The 22,010-nt window shown below is 39.3% G+C and overlaps 1 protein-coding gene across 3 annotated transcripts in view; it reads left to right on the forward strand.

Annotated features, from left to right (window-relative positions):
- Window positions 1-22,010, forward strand: part of TMC1 (transmembrane channel like 1) — a 385,896-nt gene that overhangs the window by 223,653 nt on the left and 140,233 nt on the right. The window contains exons 5-7 of one of the 3 annotated variants that reach the window (XM_073806219.1): window positions 3,823-3,891; window positions 6,402-6,812; window positions 17,648-20,623. The gene's annotated coding sequence lies outside the window, so the exon portion shown is untranslated. The remainder of the gene's footprint in view (window positions 1-3,822; window positions 3,892-6,401; window positions 6,813-17,647; window positions 20,624-22,010) is intronic. The other 2 variants (XM_073806217.1, XM_073806218.1) reach the window with 2 other exon arrangements.

A 22,010-nucleotide genomic window follows, 5' to 3' on the forward strand; every position in this document is an offset into this window, starting at 1 on the left:
ACTTTCACCAGAAAAGTCTAGGGAAAATTATTCTAGTCATAGCCTGCTAATTCATTGGCCTGATTGTCAGAGCTCCCATGACAGTTCACTCTCTTGGGAGGCTGGTGTGGGGCTCTGCTTATCCAAGGGGGAGGTCAAGGCCTCCTTGGCAACAGGGAATGAGTTGCAAGGGGGTTGTGGAAAGAAATTCTTTTCAATTCAACCTGTAAGTAGATCTGGACATAATGGCCTCATCTGGCTCCTCTATTTCTCTCTTTCCCCCTTCTTTTTAAAGGGCAAATCTTATCCCTAACTCTTTCATTATTTGCTTGTGGTTTCCTTGCCAAAGATGCGTGGAGGTAAGCACTATGATGAGGATGGGAGTTAAGGGTTTTTGAATGAAGAGTTTACGTTTCAAAGGACTTGAAATTTATATTTCAAATGTCACTTCCCAATGAGCCTTTACACGTAAACAAAACATGATCAACAGACTTGGAAGGTGAGGAATAGCTTGCATGTTTGACTCCTGTTGCATTCCTGTGCTATACTGCCTGTAACTTTTTTTTTTTTTTTTTTGCGGTACACAGGCCTCTTACTGTTGTGGTCTCTCCCGTTGCGGAGCACAGGCTCCGGACGCGCAGGCTCAGCGGCCATGGCTCACGGGCCCAGTCACTCCGCGGCACGTGGGATCTTCCCAGACCAGGACACGAACCCGTGTCCCCTGCATCGGCAGGCGGACTCTCAACCACTGTGCCCCCAGGGAAGCCCCTGTAACATTTTTTAATAGATTCTATAGTTACCTTGTAAATATCACCATTGAGTATATTATATTTAAAAACATTCTTTTGTTAGGTGTAGAAGTTTAAAAAGTACTATTATTTTTAAAAATCTGGTTTTGGCATTTTTTCATATTTTAGGATATTAGAAGCCTCTAAAATGGAAATTTTGTGGGCAGTTCTCAGCATTTGAGAAGCCCTTCCTGGGGCAATAACTTTTACCCTGTGTGGAAAGGTGTGGAGGATAATTCTGTGAGTGCTCAGAGGGGTTTGAAAAGTTGGAAACGAACACTCGTGCATTGAGCACGTTTTGTTGTGCTTAGCACCATACTAGGGGCTACACATTCTACATTTAATCATGGAGAATTGCCTGGAATGAGGCCTGAGAACACAAAGTCCTGGAGGAGATGATTTGAGCTGTCAGCAGAAGGGAAACTGCAGTATGTGGGACTTAAAAACAGCTTGCATGGGGTATGGGATAAGGGTAGAGGGAAAAAAATCTTGGCAAATTTATTCTGCACAAATACTTGTGTCATCCTCATTTGTGTAGACTTTGTGACTTTTTCCCTGGGTTCATCTGGTTGGCAGATGGATGTAAATGCCTTTTAGCCTCAAAGAAGGCACACAGAAGGCACGTACGAATCTTGGCTGTGTGATAAACAGAAGCTGAGCTTCAGAGAATTTCTGGTATGTGTGCGTGTTTGTGTGCACGCGAGCATGTATGCACGCGTTGGGGCTGAACGTACCACTGGTTTAAATCTGATTTTCAACTGGGAAGGTTTCACGTACTTCTTTAGCGTGGCCCAAGTGAATATAATTTTGGCAATGAAAAGTAGAGCATGTTCCAAAAGTTCTTTTCTTTTGCCATCAGGGATAGCAGTACTTTTATTTATAGTAATTTCAGGTCCCCAAATACCTTCAGCAGTATTAATGGAGCAAACAACAAAAAAAATTAAGCAGCAGATGATTAGATCATGTGTTATTTTATTGAGTACTTTATTTTCTTGCCTTTGGAAAATACAGGCCCTCTTTTCTCAACTGTGGTAATAGCTAATTCTTTTTATTTTAAAACATCTTTATTGGAGTATCATTGCTTTACACTGGTGTGTTAGTTTCTGCTTTAGAACAGAGTGAATCAGCTATACATATACATATATCCCCATATCTCCTCCCTTTTGCATCTCCCTCCCACCTTCCCTATCCCCCCTGAGCTGGTCTCCCTGTGCTATGCGGCGGCTTCCCACTAGCTATCTATTTTACACTTGGTAGTATATATAAATCCATGCCACTCTCTCACTTCGTCCCAGCTTACCCTTCCCCCTCCCCATGTCCTCAAGTCCATTCTCTACATCTGCATCTTTATTCCTGTCCTGCCCCTAGGTTCTTCATAACCATTTTTTTTAAGATTCCATATATATGTGTTAGCATACAGTATTTATTTTTCTCTTTCTGACTTACTTCACTCTGTATGACAGGATCTAGGTCCATCCACCTCACTACAAATAACTCAATTTTGTTTCTTTTTATGGCAGAGTAATATTCCATTGTATATATGTGCCACTTCTTCTTTATCCATTCATCTGTCGATGGACACTTAGGTTGCTTCCATGTCCTGGCTATTGCTGCTACTTTACCAAATTCATTGATTAGCTCTAGTACTTTTCTGGTAGAGTCTTTTGGATTCTCTATGTATAGTGTCATGTCATCTGCAAACAGTGACAGTTTTACTTCTTCTTTTCTGATTTGGATTCCTTTTATCTCTTTTTCGTCTCTGATTGTTGTGGCTAAAACTTCTAAAACTATGTTGAATAATAGTGGTGAGAGTGGGCAACTTTGTCTTGTTCCAGATCTTAGTGGACATGGTTTCAGTTTTTCACCATTGAGAATGATGTTGGCTGTGGTTTTGTCATATATGGCCTTTATTATGTTGAGGTAAGTTCCCTCTATGCCTACTTTCTGGAGGGTTTTTATCATAAATGGGTGTTGAATTTTGTCGAAAGCTTTTTCTGCATCTATTGAGATGATCATATGGTTTTTCTCCTTCAATTTGTTAATATGGTGTATCACATTGATTGATTTGCGTATATTGAAGAATCCTTGCATTCCTGGGATAAACCCCACTTGATCATGGTGTATGATCCTTTTAATGTGCTGTTGGATTCTCTTTGTTAATATTTTGTTGAGGATTTTTGCATCTATGTTCATCAGTGATGTTGGCCTGTAGTTTTCTTTCTTTATGACATCTTGGTCTGGTTTTGGTATCAAGGTGATGGTGGCCTCGTAGAATGAGTTTGGGAATGTTCCTGCCTCTGCTATATTTTGGAAGCGTTTGAGAAGGATAGGTCTTAGCTCTCCTCTAAATATGTGATAGAATTGGTCTGTGAAGCCATCTGTTCCTAGGCTTTTGTTTGTTGGAAGATTTTTAATCACAGTCTCAGTTTCAGTGCTTGTGATTGGTCTGTTTATATTTTCTATTTCTTCCTGATATAATTTTTTTCTAAGATTTATTTAAAAGGAATATTCTTGCCTGTGCAACAAGAATATGGACAGTACAATTGACCTTGTCTCTTACTCTTGATGATTTAAAGAAAAATACATACATAAGAATCAAATCCTTTGAATTTGTTAATATTTATTATAATGGAAATATACATGGAATGGGAATATACATGAAATGACACTATATTGGAAACATACAGCAGTAGCTAGAAAAATGTCTATTATTTATTGAGCAACTACTATATACTACATTCTTTCATATACTCATTACCTAATTTATATTCAAAGAATCCTATTAAGGTATGTTTTAGGATCACCATTTGTTCCAGTTTTGTCTCAAAAATATTAGGTAATTACTCCAAGGACTCTGAATAGCAAAGCTGGGAGCTTGAACCTAAGTTCGGCCAACTCTGAAGTTTATATTCTTTCCACTCAAACATGCTGCCCCTTAAAGTCATGCAATTACTGGTAATGACACTCAGTTCTATCACTAGGAAGGCAACTGTGTTTATTAGTCAACACTGTTCATATTCAAAGAACCATTTACTGAACTTCTGCTTTCTTCTAGACATGATGATAAATGATGTGGAATCTAGAGACCAAAGATGAGGTGTCCCTGCCTTCACAGAACCCACAGGTTAGTGGGAAAGTCTAGGAAGGATATTAATGATTATGGTGCAGGATGTTAGACATTATGAGAAATATAACAACAAGCTACTACTAGAGCCTGGAAAAGACCACAGGCTCTGTGTGCATGTGTGGTGTGTGTGGTGTGTTTGACTGAGGTAAGATAAAGGACATTCAAATGGAACAGCACATGCAAAGTAAAGTGATGGAGAACATATGGCTTATATGAAAAACTGAAAATTGTTTGGTTTACCTGGAACATAGTGGTAATGGGTGGCAGAGTGATGGGAAATGAGAATAAAAGGTTTTGAGAGGGACTTCCCTGGTGGTCCAGTGGCTAAGACTTTGCGTTTCCACTGCAGGGGGGCACAGGTTTGATCCCTGGTAGGGGAACTAAGATCCCACATGCTGCATGGCCAAAAAAAAAGCCTTTGAGAATGGTGAAATCAAGGATTTTACTTTCTGTATGGCCATAAACTTTCAAAATTGTCTTGATAAGATAAATATTTTCCTTCCTATCTTTTGAAGACACACTGTACTATCATAGTATTTTCCCAAAGAGGAAATGTAATTAGCACACAAGTATATGGGAAAAATAGTCTTATTGGTAATCAAAGTAAAGAAAAATATTAACCCAACCAAAGGATGAAACTAATAAAAATATCCAGTATTGATAAGTATAAGATGAGCTAGGCATATTTGTATTTTGCTGATTGTTCTATAAACTGGTCCAACACTTTTGCAAAGTTAAATATATATTAAGATATTTTAAATGTTTATGCCCTTTGAATCAATGGCACTAGTTTTGGAACTCTGTAATAAGAGAGCTATAAATATTTATTGCAAGTTTCTTTAATGGTGAACCATTAGAATCAGCCTAAGTCGCCAGAGTGCATCACTTTGATGCAACTTAAGGTACCATTAAAAATTATGTTTATGAATAGCATATAAAATGCATTTAACACAATTCTAGCTAAAAAAGTAGGATACTGAAATTGTATATATACATATATATATATACATACACACACATATATATCCCTTCTCCCACTCCCCTACACCATATAAAACTATGCATTTTGTGTATACACACACACACACACACACACACACACACACACATTTGTATCCCCTGTCTTCCACTCCCCTAACACCCAATAAAAGTATACATTAAAAAAGAAACTGGAAATAAATCCACAGAATGTTAATGGTGGTAGTTGGGTTTTAGTGATAGGACTATGGGGAATTTTTTCTTTTTACTTTTTTTTTCTTTTTACTTTTATGCATTTTCCATATATTCTTTAATGATTGTTTAACTGTCAGAAATAGTACTAAATATTTTGTTAATGAATAGGAAAAGATGCTTGTAGAGTCCAGTTTTATTTTTTTGTTTCCTGTTGTCTGGTAAACTATTCTCAGATAGACCTGGCCCGCAATTATCCGCAAGGGGATAATTCTTTTAAAAAATTCCCAGTATTGGCAAACTTTCTCTTGGAATAGCTCTGCTGAACTCAAATGAGATCTTTTCTCCCTAAGCTACTTGCCCTTCTGTTTTTCTGGAAAGATGGAATTCATGAAAAATTACAATCTACAGTCTACAAATTGCTATGTACTACAGGGTCTATTAAAGAATATGACATTTTATTTTGCGAACTATATCTCCCAGGCTACAATGCCCCATAGCTAGTCTCACATCAAATGCAACCTTCCTGAACAGTCGTTTTCTCAAAGCTCCTGTCTCTTTAGAAAGTAAGTTGTTAGGGAAAGCAGAAAGTAATTTGTTAGGGAGAGCAGGTGGCTCTGAAAACATCAGCCATCCACACACTCTACCTCTTTGAGAATAGTGAATCTGAACAAGTGTCTCCTTGTCAAGGATGAACAATCACAAAAGATGTTAATGAAGCCCATAAAAATAAGAGCAGGGTGTAAGAAAACATGACCATTATGAAATAGCACAAAGCTATGAGGAAAGAACAAGCCGGATGAGAAGATACCAAGTGAGACTGAAAGAGATGGGAGAGATAGTAAAGACTGACAAGGAACTAAAGTAATGCAAAAACAATAAAACATTCATGCCAAGGGAGTAAAGAGTCAATGATGCATATACTCACATGGAAAACAAACTTGAGAAATTTTTGCAGAACATAGAGTAAAAGGACAAGAAGATGGAAAAGGAAAAGGTCATGGATATAGAGGGCAAAGAATGGAGTTAAAGCTAAAGCTAAGAACTTTAAGTACTCCTAAGGAACCAACAAAGATAATATAAATAGAATAAATATTAAAAATATAATGGAATAAAATGACTCTGTTGAAAGAAGTCAAAGTATGTAGATTGAAAAGGTTCACAGATTCTAGTAAAAAGCATTCAGAACAACCCCCCCCCCAAAGAAATACTGCAAAGTCCATTCTTACAACTACATTAATTATTAGGATTTAAAAAATAAGTGCTCAGGAAGTAGAAAAAATTTGCCAATAAAGGAACTAAAATTAAACTCTTTCTTATGTAACTCTAAATTCCAGAAGAACTTGGAGATATATCTGCAAGCTTTGCAAGAGGCTGGATTAAGATGTGGATATTCGGGACTTCCCTGGTGGCACAGTGGGTAAGAATCCACCTGCCAGTGCAGGGGACACGGGTTCGACCCCTGGTCCAGGAGGATCCCATATGCCGCGGAGCAACTAAGCCCGTGCGCCACAACTACTGAGCCTGCGCTTTGGAGCCCCTGAGCCACAACTGCTGAGGCCCGCGTGTCTAGAGCCCGAGCTCTGCAAAAAGAGAAGCCACCACAATGAGAAGCCCAGCAATGAGAAGCCCACGCACCGCAATGAAGGGTAGCCCCCCACTCACCGCAACTAGAGAAAGTGCACGTGCAGCAACGAAGACCCAATGCAGCCAAAAAAAATTTTTTTTAAGTAGATATTCAAAATTAGGTAAGCACACTTTCATTGACAAAGGTGGTAGAAAGATGTACTTTTAGAAGTAGAAGTTCTCTACCCTTATATACTTTTCTGCAAAATATAAGATAAAATATAAATAAAATGGGCTTGACAGTGTACATTAATCACTGACAGATGATTCAAAAACATAATTTAATAACAAGAATGTTAGCATTTAAAAGATGTGTAGAATTTTTCCTTATCCAATTTGCTCAACAAATTTGTGGATCCATAATAACTTGATATATTTTGTTGCCTAAAGGGGAAGCTTGGCCTTACCTTTTCTGTTTTTGCTCTTTTCATGGTACAGGAAATATATTTTTGCTAACCAGTTATTCACTTCATGTTTAAAGTGGCCTTTGTTGCCCTTTTGTATGGCTGTTGTGTTAGGTCAAAGGTAGTTTCCTGCCACATGCCTAGGCCGCTTTTATTTATTTATTTATTTGCAGTACGCGGGCCTCTAACTGTTGTGGCCTCTCCCGTTGCGGAGCACAGGCTCCGGACACGCAGGCTCAGCGGCCATGGCTCACGGGCCCAGCCGCTCCGCGGCATGTGGGATCTTCCCGGACCGGAGCATGAACCCGTGTCCCCTGCATCGGCAGGCAGACTCTCAACCACTGTGCCACCAGGGAAGCCCTTAGGCCACTTTTAAATGATGTGGCACTGCCCTCAGTTCCTACTGTGGGGACCACATGCTTTGTCCTACTTGGGTGCAGCCAAAATTGGACCATGGTGGGCACCTGACCCATGACCACCAAATTATAGGTGATTAAAAGAATGGGAGCTGAGTCAGACTGTCTAGGTCCTAATCTAAGGTTTGCCACTTGACTTTGATCTTCATTTTCTTCTTTCATAAAATGAGCTTAATGATTATTCCTATTTGATTTGTTTGAAGTAAGGATTTAGAGTTAAACCATATGCTGTTTGGTACATGATACCTAATCCTGTTGCATGTTATTATTATTATTATTTGAAAAGATGGGGTAAGTCAATCAAATTCTCTCTCCTCTTTTGAATTTGATTTGGGAAAATCAGAATCAGGCAGCTAGCAATGGGAATAAGAGTTTAAAGCATGCATAGAGAGGAGCTATGAGATAGAGTTGCCAGAGGTGATGGCAATCTGGAGTTCGCAGATAGGGGAAACTAGATTAAGCGGATTGTGTCTTTAGGCAAATCTGATATAAACCCAGGCAGAGTCACATCACCTCGCTGAATGCGTGCCCTACAACAGTTGTTTTTAGCACATATACATTCACCCCTTAGAGACAGTTTCTCTCTTCTATGACTGCTGGACCTTTCAGCTTCACTAAATAGGGTAGCTCCCTGTTACGGACTGAATGTTTGTATTCCCAGAAAATTCGTATGCTGAAATCCTCATAATGTGATGATATTAGGAGGTGGGTGGGAGGGCCTTTGGATGGTGATTAGATCATCAGGGTAGAACCCTCATGAATGGGATTACTGCCCTTATAAAAGAGACTACAGAGAGGTCTCAAGTCTCTTTCTGCCAGGTGAGAATAAAATGGGAAGACTGCAGTATGCAACTAGGAGAGGGCTCTCATCAGAACCCAACCATGTTGACACCCGAGCGAACTATGAGAAATAAATTTAGCCTCCAGAACTGTGAGAAATAAATTTCTGTTGTTTAAGCCACCCAGTCTGTGGTACTTTGTTACAGTGGCCTGAACAGACTAAGATACTCTCATTATACAGGGAAATCTGCCAGAGTTAAAGGTAAGAAAAGGGAACCTGGGATCCAGAATAGGGTTGAAGTGATCTTCCATTCTTCCTTTGATGTCTAGTCTGCCTTCTGTCTCTGCCAAGCAACAGAATAAAGACCAAGCTTCTACCCATAGCAGGCAAGGCCTGCCCTGATGTGAGGATGGGCCAGCTTAAAGGAGCCTTACTAAGTGCATTTGGTAAAGAAATTTGTGTACATTTCAATTAGTAACATATCTAACTTGTTTGGACTTGTACAATTTCTAAGAATAATTATGAAAAATGAGGTCATTCAAAAGGCTCATTTTCTAAGATTTCAGTATATAGTTAGCAATGTGGTATGGAATAAATAAAATGGCACAGTTTGGGGGTTGGTGCCTTGTATATTTCTGTCCCAGATCTTTCCAGTGCTTTTAATTCTTTCAATAATAAAGAATACAGCAACGTGTGGATCTTTGAATCTATGGTATATAGTAACTGTCAGCCTAGAGCAGTGGTTCTCAACCAGGGATGTTTTTTGTCTCCTGCAGACATTTGTCAATGTCTGGAGAGTTTTGGTTGTCATACCTTGGGGGCTTGCGATTGGCATCTAGTGGGCAGAGGCCAGGGATGTTGCTAAATATCCTACAATTTAGAGGATGATCCCCCTACAAAGAGAATTATTTTGTCAAATATGTCAATAGGGCCAATATTGAGAAACTCTGCCCTAAAAAAAGAAGTCTAGAACTTCTATTGAATGTTCTTTTATTCGATCAACTAATGAGAAGAAATATGGGGGAGACAAGCAAAAACATCAGCAGCCCTCCGTGGCGTTCAGAGTTCCTCAGGTCTGGAGCATTTCAGATGTTTGCTGTTTACCAATGATGACCAATTTGTTTATTTTCTAAAGTTCAGAGATTTCACAGGGACATATTATTAAACTGCCTATTATTTTCTCTTTTCACAAGCCTATTTTAATGGCCTAGTATTGACATGTCTGGCATAGAGATCTTATTGTTCTGAGTGCTGGATCTATTTTCACTTACTCAAGATTTTCCTAGTCAATACATCCTTTGACCTGAAAATTCAAGAAGTAGAAATCCTACCCATGGTTCTGCCCTGTCTCTGTCCCCAGTTGGCAGGTCTTCTACAAGCTCTTCAGTGTACTTTGGATATAGTACCTCCTATCGGTTTCATAATTAGAACACTTTATTCCTCTGAACTGTTTAATTTTTTAAGTTAATCTCTGGTTAGCCATAAACATTCAATTCTGAATTATTCTTCTAGTGTCAGAATAGAGGTCTAAATTATTACAGTATTAGAAGACTAATCAAGATCACCAAGAAAACCTCATGAATATCCCACTGTGCCTTACCTAGCATCTGATAGGATCAGATATATCTTGAAAATTTGCCTGACAAACATGTTGACATATAGTTTTATTAACGAATCCTAGAAAGTCAGTGGAAAAATCCCTTCTATTCTAAGTTGTTCAGGCCACATTCTTGGATATAGGGGATTCTGCATAAACATCTTCACAACTGGAAAAGTATAAGAGAATGAGTATTCCATTAATAAGGAATTCCTGATATTTTAAAAATATAGTCTAGCACAGAAATTACTACTTAGTAATTTTTTAAAACATCTTTATTGGAGTATAATTGCTTTACAGTTAGTTTCTGCTGTATAACAATATGAATCAGCTATATTCATACATATATCCCCATATCCCCTCCTCTTGCATCTCCCTCCCACCCTCCTTATCCCATCCCTCTAGGTGGTCGCAAAGCACCAAGCTGATCTCCCCATTCTCCCTGTGCTATGTGGCTGCTTCCCAATAGCTAGCTATTTTACATTTGGTAGTGTATATAAGTCCATGCCACTCTCTCACTTTATCCCAGCTCACCCTTCCCGCTCTCTGTGTCCTCAAGTCCATTCTCTACGTCTGTGTCTTTATTCCTGTCCTGCTCCTAGGTTCATCAGAACCACTATTTTTTTTTTTTTTTTTTTTTTAGATTCCATATATATGTGTTAGCATACGGTATTTGTTTTTCTCTTTCTCACTTACTTCATTCTGTATAGCTCGGGGGTAGAACATTTGACTATCTAGTAAATTTTGAAGGGAAATCTGAGGGAAATTTTTTGAATTGCTATAATTTTCAGAGTTTTTTCCTGAAGTAGTGTAGATGATGATCATGTCCCCCATTCTAGAGAACTTACTGTGGTCCCAACTTAAATGCAGCTTCTCAGACAATCCCTTCCTGGTCTCCTATTTAAAACATATGCCTTAAGCCCCACACCCCATCACGTGCCTATACAAGACCAATATTTATCTATCCTATTACTCTGATTTTCTATCTAAAAGGATCTTATTTTCTCGTACACTAATCTATCATTCCTTGTACACTATAATGTCTGCTTTCATCTCATGAGTAATTAAAGCCTGGAAGCCTGGGAGTTATTTTTGAATCTTCCTTTTCCTTGCTTTTTCCTACAATTCTTTAAATTCACCAGCTAGTCTTGACTATTCTAAGTCCAAATATGTCTTGAAGTCATCTGACTCTCCCAGCGTTCACTGCTGTCATTGTAGTCCAGGGCCCCCATCGATGCTCACTGCACTATAGCAGTCTCCTGTCTGTTGTCCCACTTTACTGCATCCCCATCTCTAACCTATCTGCACAAAGGAGCCGGAAAGAGTTAAATAAAAATACCAACTGTGTTGTTCACTATGCCATTATACTATTCCAGGCCCTGTTATATGTGGGTTCTCAATAGTATTGGCTGAATGAAGGCACAGACAGAAATAAATGAGCAGAGAGAATGAATTGACAGAAAATCTCCTTCTGTCTCATCTTACAGAGGGGGCTAGTGACACTTGTTTAAGGTGGCAGAGCTACTACATGTCAGGTTTGGGACTAAAACCCAATTTTTCTAAGAATGGTCAAGGGTTTCTTTATAGAAAACACAGTCATATCTCCTCATTCCTTTTTTTTTTTTTTTTTTTTTTTGCGGTACGCGGGCCTCTCACTGCTATGGCCTCTCCCGTTGCGGAGCACAGGCTCCGGACGCGCAGGCCCAGCGGCCATGGCTCACGGGCCCAGCCACTCCGCGGGATGTGGGATCTTCCTGGACCGGGGCACGAACCCGCGTCCCCTGCATCGGCAGGTGGACTCTCAACCACTGTGCCACCAGGGAAGCCCCCTCCTCATTCGTTTTTACTCTTAACGAATTAGTTGCATTTTATTTCACTTTACTGCACAATCATTGTTCATCTGGATTGGAAAATTGATACCCATTTTCTGTAAAAATCATTAAATTACTGAGGAACATAAAGGAGTTAAGAAGCAATTCATAATCCCTCTGAGCATGTAATTTTTACTTTCATCTTCATGCTTTTCTTCTTCATTGTTATTTTTTGCCATAAGTATGCATTTATTTTTATAGTCAGGAAATATAGAGTTATATCAATGTGTTAAGAATTTCATTCATGGGAAATAACTGCTGGTGATATTTTAATGTAATTTATTCTAATGTTTTGTGGGTTTGTTTGCAGTTTCTGGGATATGAATTTACATAATGCACAGGAAGATATTTTAAAGAATGCTAATCATAAGTTTAAGAAAGTAGGATTCATAATTTTAAATGTGGTCCACACAATTAATAAATATAGCTTAGCATACTACTTCTAATCCCTTGAATTTTTATAGCAACTGACTTTGACTGCAAAATGTTCAGTCTTAGAAACCTAATTATTCCTTAGAAAAATCCTTTGAGAAAGGGAAAATAAATTTTGTAGACTTTTTATTAGGTAATGATAGCAATAGCATAACTCTACCTATGTATCTATATATATTTTTAGAAGCCACATTAATATTTAAAAAATATTTGACATTTTCCCAAGGAATTTCTCTGCAGAAATTGTTTTTGGATGTATGTATAAAGCCTTGAAGTAATTTATAAGCTTCTTCTCTGGTCTCCACGTATGTTGGCAGACTTACTCATGTAAAATATATGCTTGAAATTTACTATAATAGTTGTTATTAAAATAAGCAGTCTTATCTAATATGTAGAGGAATAAATTAAAGGAATTTTAACACCAAAGTTATCTTTTCTTAATTAAACAAGGATTGTATTTATTTTAAAATTACATGTCAAAAAAAAAATAAAAATAAAATAAAAATAAAATTACATGTCATACTCAAGCTGCCCTCAAATGTAATTTAATTTTCTATTATCTACATTTTAAACTAGCTATTTTATTTCATTGTTCATCTTTCTTAGTTCTTTAGGCACTATCCACCCCTTCCCCAACTCTAGCAACCAAATTAATTGCATTTTGCATCAAAATAATTTAAAATAGACCAAAGAACCAATTCCATAGGCCAATTTGCAAAAGCATTATGCACCTACATATACAATCAGAAAATGCATTTCTGATAAAATGCATTAAAAATAATATAATATAAATTAATATAATTTTAAAAAATTAAGTGCTTAGCATAATGCCCAGCACAGAAAAAGCACTTGGTACATGTATGTCAATGTCTTTGTAATTGTCATTTTTATTGATGATGTGTATTGGTACTACTAAAGGTTAATGGGATGCCTGTATTATGCATGATAATATTACAGTTAGGGTGACTATATGTCATAGCTGGCCTGGGAAAACCATGGTTTGTGTCCATTGTCCCAGTGTCCTTTACAGCTTAATATTTTAGCACTCTCAAAAGTGTCCTGATTTGGATGATCAATCGCATGGTCACTGATGTATAGTACAAAAGTAACCGTGATGAGAAGGCCCCGGTACAGTCATCACTCATCTCTTGATTTGGGCTTAACTGTATTCAGGTCTAGTGAGAGGGTGACTGGCCTGAATGACAAGACACTTTCCAAATGTGGGAAAGTATATTTAACATTAATAAACTCATTCCAGTGCCTATCTCCTCTTATGTTTTGTAGATGAAGAATCAGACAACATTTAAGAAACTGAGACCACAAGCCTTTACCTCACCTCACCCTTCCTGTCAGAGTTGTTTTTAGTTGGGATTTGGTTTTGGATGAAAATTTAAATAAATTTCTTAGACATGCCCATCTTTTCATTTGGCAGACAAGATGGACTAGAATTGGGGTGGTCATAATCATGTTTGTGGTTGTGGCAGAAACCAGTGACACTTGAGTGGCAGTCTTTCCCATACCAGCTACTTGTGATTTATTTTGGGGTTGTAGGCACTACTTCCATTCTTGATTTTTTTTTTTCCTTCAGGGGTTATGCAATCTGTCAACTTAAAAATAGCTATGTAGTCATATACATGTAGTCTGATTGCCGCCTTCCGGTTTGATCTATGTATTGCCTCTGTGGTTTGTCGATACACCTCAGTAGGTCTTATAACTTGAAATTGTGCTTTACTATGTGTCTTACATCTTTATGACAATGTCAAATGGATGTACCATGTCAAAGACAGTCTTCTTCACTGTCCTCTATTAGAGAAAGTTCAGTGATGGCTCCAGAATCTCCTGGATTTAGTTCTGGCTGCACAATTCATGAGGCTTAGTGCAAATTGAAAATGTAGAGCCTCATGTTAAAAAATTATTAGGAATTTCAAGGTGGCAACAGCAGAACATTAAGTCAAGAATGGGGCCCTTCTATTCGTGAGATCCCGTGCAACTGCATAGATATTGTACCATGCAGTTAGCCCTTTCATCTTTTAGTCTCCATTTTCCTTCCAACTGACAATTATGGACCACTTATTATGTATGAGGCACTATGCTTGTTATTTAATATAAAAATAAACTAATTTTTAGATTCTAATATTCCTGCTTTTAGATTTTGATGATTAAGACCCTCATCAGATAGATAAAATAGCACACAAATTGTAGCTATATTTTTGTCGTCTTCAGATCAAACACTTAGCTGTAATTTCCTATTCATCAGTCCTAAGTTGCAGTTCCTCTCCTCCAGATTCTTATGATCTATGTACTAACTATAGGATCCCAGCAGTCCCCGTCTCCCTGTATCTCTAACCATCCCACACATTGCCTGTTCTATTCCTACAGAGAGATTTATTCATGGCTAGGTAATAGATCATGCTATTAAGGTGTTAGTTGAAACGGGTTTAAAGCAGGGGTTTAAACTCAGATGTCTCCAGGGGTTGGGCAGATAATATGAAATGTTCTTTTTCTGTTGTCAATTAATTTCATTTTTAAAAAGACTCAATAAAGGCAGAAAAAAATAACTTCAGCCCAAAGTTAACTTAAGAGTTGTCAGTTTCCAATTTTTCTTTTCAGTCAGATTTACTGGAATATAATTCATATGTAATCAGTTCACTCTTTTAAGTGCATAGTTCTATGAGTTTTGACGAACACCTACATTTGTGTAACAGCCACCACAGGCAAGGTATAGAATCCCCCAAAATTCCCTTGTGCCTTTTTGTAGTCAATTCCTCCAGCTCCTGAGAACCACTGGTATGTTTTTTTGTCTCTGTAGTTTTGCCTTTTCCAGAATGTCATATAAATGGAACCCTACAGTATGAACCCTTTGGAGACAGACGTCTTTCACTTAGCATAAACATTTGAGATTTATCCATGTTGTATTTGGGTTGTTTCTACCTAATTTTCAAAGATATGTTTCCTACCTTCCTTCCCTCCCTTCTTCCCGTCTTCTATTCTTCCTTTTCTCTTTCCTTCTTACTTTCCCTCTCTCCTTTTGGGTATCAATTGTACAAAAGTAAATTAATCTTGGTATTTGTTTCATAACACACTATTATTATTGGCCCATGCATAGCTTTTATTTTAATAATTTTATTGAGATAAAATTGATATACAATAAACTGTACATACTCAAGTATACAATCTGAAAACTTAGATAGATAGAAACTATCACTGTCACTGTATTTTCTAGAAAATTTTGTAAATTAAATAATACAGCATGTACTTTTTTCTATCTAGCTTCTTTCACTCAGCATGATTATTTTGAGATTCATGTATGTTGTTGTATGTATAAATAGTTCATTCCTTAGTATTATCAAGTAGCATTCCATTGTATGGCTGTATCACAATGTGTCTATTAACTTGTTGATAGAGATTTGGATTGTTTTCAGTTTTGGTTACTATAAATATTCATGTAAAAATCTCTATAGGGACATGTGCTTTCCTTTCTTTTGGTTAAATAAATATCTTAGAGTGAAATAGCTAGGTCATATGGTAAATGTACGTTTAACTTTTCAAGAAGTTGTTAAACTGTTCTCCAAAGTATAGTATGTACCATTTTACATTCCTACCAGCAGTGTATGAGAGTTCTAGTTGGGATTAGCCAGTCTTTTTCATCTTTTCTCCTACACTTGGTATAGCCAGTCTTTTTAATATTAGCCATTTAAATAAATCTGTAGTGGTATCTACTGTGGTTTTAATTGCATTTCTCTAATTACTAGTGATGTTGAGTATCTTTTCCTGTGCTTACTTGCCATCGTTGTCTTCTTTGGTGAAATGTCTGTTTAAATTTTTTGCACATATTTTATTGAATTGTTTGTTTTCTTATTAACTTTTTTTTTTTTTTTGCGGTATGCGGGCCTCTCACTGCTGCGGCCTCTGCCGTTGCGGAGCACAGGCTCCGGACGCGCAGGCTCAGCGGCCATGGCTCACGGGCCCAGCCGCTCCGCGGCATGTGGGATCTTCCCAAGCCGGGGCACGAACCCGTGTCCCCTGCATTGGCAGGCTGTCTCTCAACCACTGCGCCACCAGGGAAGCCCCTCTTATTAACTTTTGAGAGTTGTTATATATATTCTATTATATATTCTGATTTTGAGTCCTTTTGCAGATGCATGAGTTGCAAATATTTTCTCCTTGTCTGCGATTATGTTTTCATTGTCTTAAAGTACCTTTTGAAGAGCAGACATTCTGCAGTTTAATAAAGTCCAATTTATCAGTTTTTTCTTTTATGGATTGAACATTTGGTATTATATCTAAAAACAAGATGTCTCTGCCTAACCCATAGTCTTCTGTGTTTTCTTCTAAAATTTTTACAATTTTAGATTTTACACTGGTTTACAGTCTATTTTGAGTTAATTTTTGTACATGGTGAGATGCAGACTGAAGTTATTTTTTAAAGTTGAAGTACAATTGATTTACAATGTTGTGTTAGTTTCTAGTGTATAGCAAAGTAATTCAGTTATACATATATCTGCATATTCTTTTTCATATTATTTTCCATTATGGTTTATGACAGGATATTGAATATAGTTTCCTATGCTATACAGTAGGACCTTGTTGTTTATCTATTTTATATAGAGTAGTTTGTATCTGCTAATCCCAAACCCCTACTTTATCCCTCCCCCACCCTCTTTCCCCTTTGATAGCCATAAGTTTGATTTCTGTGTCTGTGAGTCTATTTCTGTTTTGTAAATAAGTTCATTTGTGTCACAGTTTAGATTCCACATATAAGTGATATCATATGGTATTTGTCTTTCTCTTTCTGACTTTTGAAGTTCATTTTTTTAATGTATGGATATCCAATTGTTTTGACATAATTTATTGAAAAGACTATTATTTCTCCACTAAATTGTCTTTGTACCTTTGTTAAAAATCCTTTGACCATGTATGTGTGGGTCTATTTCTGGTCTCTCTTTTCTGTTGCAGTGATCCATTTTGTCTCTCTGGATACCAGTATCACATTGTCTTGATTACTGTAGCTTGCTAGTAAGTCTTGAAGTTAGATAGTGTGTGTCCTCCAGCTATTCTCTTCTTTTTCAAAGTTGTTTTTCCAGTTCTAAGTTATTTGCATTTACATATAAATTTTTGGTTTTAGCTTGTTGATTTATTCACTATAACATTCTGTTTTGTAAATATTCCATAATTTTTATATTCCATAATTTATATATTTTTCAAAGTTTTGCTAAGAGTTTCCTATCAAAAACAGTGCTGATAAAATGCATAGTATTTGAATCCTCATGAATATGTACAAGAGTTCCTTCTGCATATTCTTAGTAGTAAATTTGCCAGGTCATAAGTTAAGCAAAAATTTATCTTCACAGGATTTAACTGGATTGTTTTCCAAAGTGGTTGAGCTAATTTATACTCTTATAAGACACATACAACAGATCCTATTTATCCTAATTGTCCAACATTTGGTATTGCAGGCTTAATAATCTTGCCAAACGGTGAAAATTGATACCTGTTGGAGGAGGTCATGAACAGGATATGATCGCTGGTGGACCCATGAGCTGGACTTGGGCAATTGGAGGCTTCTCACCCCCTCCCCTGTCCTTGGAATGTATGTTCTGCCTACAATTCCCATAGCCGGAACTGTTTTGAGGACATAGCCTTGAGAGAGTAAGGTGTTGAGACCATCTGGAGTGAATATGTGACTGAACCCAGTTAAGGCCTCTATATAAACTCCTAAGATTCTGGCAGGTGGGTGCAGAGATCTACTTGTCTTGTGATGCCCAAGACAAGTTCTCCTGTAAGTTCCCTTGCTTATTAAAATTGCCACCTACCAAGTAGGTGCAAAACCAACCATTGTTGAACTGGGCAGGAGACTGAAGAAATGGATCTTGGAAAAGAGGCATCCATGGGGGAATCCCAGGGTTGGCCATCATCCTTCATGTCAAGAGGGGTTGCTCATATGTTGGATGCTTGTGGACCACCACACGAGTACGGCGATGCCCTGAAAATGCCCACTGGTTTAATGCACTTGCTTGAAGAACTGAGCATAACACAGTGCTGCAAAGGAGAGAAATGAACCGCTGCGCAGTGGGCTGGCCTCTAGGGTGGGCAGTACAGCTTGACACTGATGACCAACCAGAGGCTGAAGCTTGAGTTAGAAAGTTGGAAGAAGAACTGAGGTTAGAGAAGGATGCGCACTGTCCACTGCCCTGCTCGCTTCGGGGCTGGCAGACAAAGTGGGAGAGAAGGATGATTAAGTTGGAGACTTCAGCATGCTGTTTTGCAAGGCCAGGAGGGCTCAAGCTGCCATGGATTAAGGTCTGAGCACCTGTGACAAAGCCCGATTGGGACACTAAGTGGTGGACTCCCTGGGAAAGTGAGGAAAACAAAGGTGGATTTTATGGTGATTGACAGTGAAACTGATGATACACCCCATGTCATTGGACCCGTAATTCAAAGGAAAGCAAAAACACAGCAACAACAATCCCAGCCAGTAAGGCAGCCCCCAATTCAGGAAACATACCTGATGAGAGAATATATGCTCACTGAGCTTATTGATAAAATTATCAAGTTCCAACAAAAGGCCAGGAAAATATCCAGGAATGGTTAGTATGGTTACAGGATTGAGGGGCAGGGGAGAGGGGGCAATGGCATTTCTCTGACTGGGCAGGAGGCAGAAAAAAGAGCAATATCACCACACAGCCTTCTCTCCAGCTCAGGGGTGCTCAGGGGTGAGGGGCAATGGGGAAGTCAAGGCACTCACTCCCTTATAGATTGGATTATTCTATCCTACAGGGAAGCTTGACCCAGTAAGGGGGTCTCTCTGGACATATGAGGCCCTGGATATATTTAGAGGAGGTACAACAAATTCTTAGGGAGTGGGAAATGAGGTAGGCCATCTACGCCCCTGTCTTTGAAGGTCCTGATTGGGCTACATTCACTGCAGGAATGAAAGCCAAGATACTCCAGTATGCCTTCGGTACCTGGTATGCGGCACTGATACCCGTCCTGAGCCCAGTCATAACAGGAGACGTTTTTGATGTTGGGCAGGCTACTGCTGATCTGGGGGATACTGACAAATCCCAGGAATAGGTACAGGATGTGGGAAAGACCTAAGACAGAGAGGGAGCTCAAGAAGACAACAGGCTAACCCAATTGGCTGTAAACGGTCTGGTACGAGCAACCCAGAAGCAAACGTGGTTTGACCTCATTGCTGCAGGGATCACACCTGAAAAGATAGACGGGCAACCTAACACTGTGTTAGCTGGCCTGTGGAAAGCCTTAAAAGCTGAACAAGAGTTCAGACCTGCCCCACCTGCCTTACCATCCCTGATGTACCTACTGCTACAGCAGAGGCCTCAGGGATACAGTCCTATTCGGGGTGGGTACCTCCCACTCCCCGGGTGTAGGATATAAGCCAAGATGGCCTCCAAGTGAGGGCCGTTGGGGGCAATTGGAGGCCACATGTTGAGCTCACTATTCACTGGTACCCCAGAAATAAACAAAAGGTGACAGCTCTGATTGATACGTGAGCTGAATATACTCTAATACCTGGTAAACTTCAGGAATTTTCTGGGCCTTTCAGCACCATCAATGGTTTCCAAGGGCAGTTGGTTATGGTCAGGAAGGTCCCTTTGACACTGCAAATTGGATGTTCTCCCCCACAAGAATATGAGGATTTTATCTCTCCAATACCAGAGAACATATTGGGCACGGACATCCTGCAAGGCCAAACTCCGCAACCTCTATCGGTGAATTCTGCCTCCGGGTTAGAGTAATCAAACCAGTACTGCTGAGGGGAAATGCCAACTGGGAATCAGTAAGCCTACACTTCCCCCTAACGAAGAGTGGTAATTGTCAAGGAAATAGGAGAAACTATCCAAGAACTGCACTGAGTGGGTATTCTACACCATGTCCATAGCACTTTCAACAGCCCATTATGGTCGGTAAAAAAAGGCAGATAGCTCATGGCAGATGATGGCGGATTACTGAGAATTGATCAAAGTTACGCCCCCCATTCATGCAGCTGTGCCCAAACTTGGCACCATCTTAGATAATTTGGCCACAGTCCTAGGAGTGGACCATGCTGTTTTGGACTTAGCAAATACTTTTCTTCAGAATACCTTGGCTGCTGAGTCACAAGTTCAATTTGCTTTCACATGGAAGGCACGATAATGGACTTTTCAAATTCTTCCCTGAGGCTACCTGTACAGCCCCACAAAATGTCATGGGATGGTGCCTGGAGATCTGTCCCTGTTATTCTTCCCCACATCTGTAAAATGGACCCATTGCTTTGATGATATAATGTCGACATATGAAGCCTTGCCTCTGCTGACTTCACACTCTGCAGATTTTGCTGGAACACCTGTGAGCAAGTGTATGGGAGGTGAATACACAGAAAACTGAAGGTGCAGTCACCAATGTAAAGTTTCCGGGAGTCATATGATCAGGTAAGATGTGAATTGTCCCAGAGCTATTATGGACAAGGTGCAAGCCTAGCTAATCTGTAAGAACATGAAAAAGGTGCGAGCTTTTATAGGAATTTTGGGGGTTTGGAGGACTTATATTCTCTACCTGGCACAGTGTTTCCATTCCTTATACTGCCTGGTAAAGAAAGGACATGTGTGAGCCTGGAGATCAGAACAATGAGCCACCTTTGAGAGGGCAAACATACTAAGGAGATTAAAGCTCTAGGCATCTCCCAAGCAGGGCTACCATTTGAGTTAGATGTGTCTGTGACTCCAGAAGGTATGCGTTGGGAACTGTAGCAGAGACAACAGAAGGAGAGAGTAGCCCTAGGATTTTGGTCCCAACTCTGGAAGGGGGCAGAAACCTGGTATAGCCCATAGAACAGTGGCTCCTAGCAGCATACACAGCACTCTTCCAGTAGAGCCTCTCACGAAACAACAGTGTATCATGGTAAGAACTTCTGTTGCTGTCAAGGTTGGATTGCGAATATATTCCACCGACCTACCTCTGCCATAGTTCAAACTCCCACTTTGACTAAGAGGCATGCCTGTTTGCAGAAGAGGACTAACCTGTCCTCCAGCCCACTGTCTCTAGAAATGCAGGTACAACTAGGCCCTATAGAACATGTAGGTTTTCCAAAGGCCTCTGTCCCTAGTCCTGTGGCAGCCCCTGTAGGCTGTAGAGGGGGAATAGTGGAAATTGCTGCTGATGCCCAGTAAACAGAGGGGTCTAGTAGGGGCAACCCACCCACATGGACTGCACTTGCTATTCAGCCCAACACTGACACCATCTGGATGGAAACAGGAACAAACCACAGCAGCCAATGGGCTGCACTCAGAACATTTTGGCTGGTGATCACTCATGAGCCCTGGCCATTTCCCTTTGCACTGAAAGTTGGACTGTGGGCAACTGCCCTCCTCTACCTTCTTGGGGTTGACATGGCTGGTGTCACCACTGCACGGAGGGAATTGGAAAGCACTAAAGCAGTACATAAAGGAAGAACAAACTAGAGTTAGTACTCTTAATTCATCTGACATTAGCGATATTGATCCAAAAACCTGGCCTGTGGCACACACTATCAGTGGGCATTCTTTTTATGTCAATCAAACTGCACAGCCTATCAAATTGCTGACCAGAAGGGTCCTATGAATACCATCATCAGAGCCATGGGTGGCTACACTTAGATTTAGGATGTACTCACCTCGGCTTTTGGACCTGTGAGCACCCATTCACCCCTACACTGGGATCAGAAAAAGCATTTTAAACAGAACCTGCCTTACTGTACCAGGGATATAAGATAGATATCACCAGAACTGCGCATTCTATTACATCAAAAGATAGTGACTAGTTTGGTACAGAATGGTCACA

Source organism: Tursiops truncatus, chromosome 6 (assembly GCF_011762595.2).
Source record: "Tursiops truncatus isolate mTurTru1 chromosome 6, mTurTru1.mat.Y, whole genome shotgun sequence".
Lineage (NCBI taxonomy): Eukaryota > Metazoa > Chordata > Mammalia > Artiodactyla > Delphinidae > Tursiops > Tursiops truncatus.